Consider the following 4,663-nt stretch of genomic DNA (forward strand, 5'->3'; position numbering starts at 1 on the left):
ACACACAACTGGCACCAGGCTTCACCCTTAATGTTTTTGTTCTGGCACCAGAAAATGTGGTTGTTCTCCAGGGTCCGTTGGGACCTTTCCCTGTGGGGGTACCACACAGCCTGTACCAAATATCCTCCCATCAGGGGAACCACCTCTACCTGTGTGGTCCAAGGACCTCTTGGTCCTTTCTCTCTGCTTCTGGGGATTCTCCCTTCCCACCAGAGCACCACCAGGTATTGAGCTGCAGAGTTTCAGACTCTGCGCTCCCCTGTTTATAGAACCTTAATGGAATTTAAACCCTCTACTTTCTCCTTTCTCCCTTTTTTGTTCAGTCCCTGTGGCTGTTTCCACTTTTTCACTCCAGCTGCTTTGGTGGGGAGGGTGTTTTTCCCGTACTCTCCCCAGTCTCCATCCTCTCTCTGCAAGCAACAACAGCTTCCTGCCCTCTGTGGCTTCTCTCTCCCCCAATTCACCTCTCCATGCTGCACGCCTGCTGAGTTCTATGGTTCAAGTTGTGCATATTGTGTTAATCTTCAAATCAGTTTTCTAGATGTGCAGGATGGTTTAGTGTTGATCTGGCTGTATTTCATGGATGAGAGACACAAAAGACTTCCATGCTGTTCTGCCATCTTGGCCCCCTCTCTCAAAGACCCTCCATATAATTTTTAACAGTAGCGTTGTAATTGATCATATGACCTTTTGGTAAGTTAAGTAACTAACCTCTTTCGTTTAAACAATATTTAGATCATTTCTTATTTATTTTTGGTATTTTAAATACTGATAATATAATGAACAATCCTTTACATACATCTTTAAAGGTTACTAAGAAAATTTCTTTAGAATAAATTCCTTAAAGTGAAATTTCTGGATCAAAAATTATGCTAATTTAAAGATTTTTTTGTTTTAAAAATATTTTTAATGTTCATTTATTTTTGAGAGAGAGAGAGGACAGAGTGTAAATGGGAGAGGGTCAGAGAGAGAGGGAGACACAGAATCTGAAGCAGGCTCCAGGCTCTGAGCTGTCAGCACAGAACCCTATGCAGGGCTCGAACTCATGAGCTGTGAGATCATGACCTGAGCCAAAGTCAGTCACTTAACCAACTGAGCCATCCAGGGTCCCCTAATTTAAAATTTTTTCTACTTCTGGCCAGTTAGCCTTTAGGAATGTAACACCTTAAATTCCAACTGACAACGTATAAGAATGCCTCTTTCCAGGGGCACCTGGGTGGCTTAGTCAGTTTTGTGTCTGACTTTGGCTCAGGTTATGATCTCACAGTTCTTGAGTTTGTGAGTTCAAGAGTCCAAGAGTTCATGAGTTTAAGGCCCTCATCAGGCTCTCTGCTCTTAGCACAGAACCTGCTTCAGATCCTTTGTCTCCTTCTGTCTGCCCTTCCCTGCGTGCTCTCTCTCTCTCTCTCTCTCTCTCTCAAAATAAATAAATAAACTTAAAATAAAAGAATGCCTCTTTCCTTACATCCTTAGCAATGTTGCATGTTATGGTGTTTAAATTCTCCTTTGAAAAAATATGTTTGATTTAAAAAGTTGTATTATTTTAGTTTGTAATTATATGATCACTAGGGAGATGATGCAGTAAATTCCTCTCTTGAGGATACCAATATTCTGCCATATGGTGTCAGTATTTTTCCCCACATTGGTATTTTGACAGGTGCTGAGTTCATCTGTGAGTACAGGACAGTGGCATGGAGGTATGAAAATGTCAGTAATGATAACAGCAATAGGTATGTGTGTGTGTGTACATGTATGTGTGTGTATAACCAAATGATTTATGCTTCAAAGAAGTGGTCAGTGAACATAGTATAAGAATCCTCTTTTATTCCCCTAAAAGTTAATCATAATCTATAATAGGAAAATCTATAGGGACAGAGAGTATGTTAGTGGTTGCCAGAGGCCAAGGGGAGGGGAAAATGGAGGTAACTACTAATAAGTACAGGGCTTCTTTTTGGCATGATGAAAATATTCCTGAATTTGATAGTGGTAGTGATAGCACAATTTTGTGGGTGAACTAAAACCCACTAAATTGTACACTTAAATGAGCAAAGTTTATGTATGTGAATTATACCTCTATAAATTCATTATTTTTAAAAGTCAGTATGCTTTTTTTACAAGTACATAGTTGATACTTCAATTTGAATAAAAAGGACAATGTTTTAAATCATTTTCCCAAGGCAGAAGAAAGAGTAGAGGACTCTAGGCTTATTGATCCAGCATTAATTCAAGGATAATGAGTGCACAGTTTCCATCTAGGGTGGTGAAATTTTTTCTAGAATCAGATGTTGATGATGGTTGCATAGCCTTATGAATATACGAAAACCCTGTAAAGTGTTACACTTAAAATGGTGAATTTTCCGGGATGTGAATTACAATCTCAAGTTTTTAAAAGTTTTTTACAAAGTTGACACAGAGTCAGGGCGCCTGGGTGGTTCAGTCTGTTAAGCCTCCAACTCTTGATTTTGGCTGAGGTCATGATCTCATGGTTTTGTGATTTGGAGCCCCACACAGGCTCTGTGCTGACAGTTCAGAGCCTGCATGGATTCTCCTCTTTCTCTGCCCCTCCCCTGCTAGCACTCTCTCTGTCTCTCTCAAAATAAGTAAATAAACTTTAAGAAAAAAAAAAGTTGAGGGCCACCTGAGTGACTCAGTCAGTTAAGCGCCGACTTCAGCTCAGGTCATGATCTCCTGGTTTGTGAGTTTGAGCCCCGTGTTGGACTCTGTGCTGACAGCTGGGAGCCTGGAGCCTGCTTCAGATTCTGTATCTCCCTCTCTCTGCCCCTCTCCTGCTCACCCTCCTTGCCTCCCTCTCTCTCTGTCTCCCTCAAAAATAAATAAACGTTAAAAAAGAAAATTAAAAAAAAGTTTACAGTGGGTTACTGTATGATCCAGTCATTCTTCTCACAAGTACATGCCCAAGAGAAATGGAAACATATCTCCACCCAAAAACTTGTACACAAATGTTCATAGCAGTAGCATTTATAATTGTGAAAACAACCCAAATTTCTGACTGTCAACTTATATCAACTTATCTAAGGATAAATAAAGTGTGGTATATCCATACAATGGAATAGTGCTCAGCAATAAAAAGAAATGGAATACTGATACATGCTGCAATAGGATGAACCTTGAAAATGTTATGCTAAGTGAAAGAAGCCAATCACAAAAGACCACATATGGTATGTGTCCAGAATTGTGAAATGTCCAGAATAGGCAAATTTATGGAGGTAGAAAGTCAATTAATGGGGGGCGCCTGGGTGGCGCAGTCGGTTAAGCGTCCGACTTCAGCCGGGTCACGATCTCGCGGTCTGTGAGTTCGAGCCCCGCGTCAGGCTCTGGGCTGATGGCTCGGAGCCTGGAGCCTGTTTCCGATTCTGTGTCTCCCTCTCTCTCTGCCCCTCCCCCGTTCATGCTCTGTCTCTCTCTGTCCCAAAAATAAATAAAAAACGTTGAAAAAAAAAAATTAAAAAAAAAAAAAAAAGAAAGTCAATTAATGGTTGTCTTGTGGGGAGGGAGAATAGGGAGCAACTGCTTATAGGTAGGAGTTTTTAGTAGGGGTGATGAGAATGTTTTGGAATTAAATGGTGCTAGTGGTTGCACAATTGTGTGAATATACAAAAAAAACCCCATTGAATAGTACACGTTTAAATGGGTCAATTATGTGGTATGTGAGAATTGTATCTCAATAAAGCTGTTTAAAAAAAGAAAAAAAATGCTATCAAAGAGTTACAAAATGTGGAAACAAATATTGAAGACAGATGGTAGAAGATAGTCCTTGCTAAGACAATGTAAGAAAACCCCCCAAAAAAGGACAAGTCTTTTTGTTTCTCAACCTTCTTCATGAGTTATAGCCAGCATTACCAGTATCTTCCATAATGACTCCTTTAACCCTTTTCTAGGTCTTCAGTGTATTATTTGAGATTATTTATCACTGTCACCCTCAGAGATTCACTATTCTATGCCTGTGCACATTGCAAATGTCCTGGTTTCTCACAGATTTTATGAAATGTATGTGCATTTTTTGGTCCAACATTATGCTGTAATATATAACAATGAAGAGTTTAACACCATCTTCACATTTTTACTTTTACCTTGCACTCTTTTTTTAATAGACGTGCTAAATAATGTTGGTATTACACACTCATGCTGGACACTCACCAAAGTGATTGATTCTGCCAGAAGAACATTTTCTACTACACTGTGGTTCTAATTCTTATTCAACTCTCTCTTCACAAAAAAAATTGTGTTTCCCTAGTAACAGGGTTCTTTTAGCCACTGTTTTGACTTTTAACAGCCTTGCAAGTGGAATCTTATCAAATGTTTTAAGTTATGGCACTTCTGAATTCATTCAACAAACATTTATTCAGTACCTGTTATTGGCCAGGCCTCATTTATTTTTAATGAATAATAGAGAACTCCAGAAGATTCAAGTGAATTCTTGGAAGACACCTTGTTCTGCTGCTTCTCATCTTTAGCTTCATACTTCTCAGTTTCCTGGACCATGCACTCAATGCCTTCTTTGCTCAAGCGGCCCTTGTTGCCATTGAAGGTAATCTTGTTCTCTTTTCCTGCTCTTATCCACGGCAGAGACATTGAGGATGTCATTAGCATCAGTATCAAAAGTGACTTGAATCTGAGGAATGCCACAGAGGGGCAAGGAAGT

The sequence above is a fragment of the Panthera pardus genome, unplaced genomic scaffold, assembly GCF_024362965.1.
Source record: "Panthera pardus isolate Hobbes unplaced genomic scaffold, ASM2436296v1 HiC_scaffold_8, whole genome shotgun sequence".
In the NCBI taxonomy this organism is placed as follows: domain Eukaryota; kingdom Metazoa; phylum Chordata; class Mammalia; order Carnivora; family Felidae; genus Panthera; species Panthera pardus.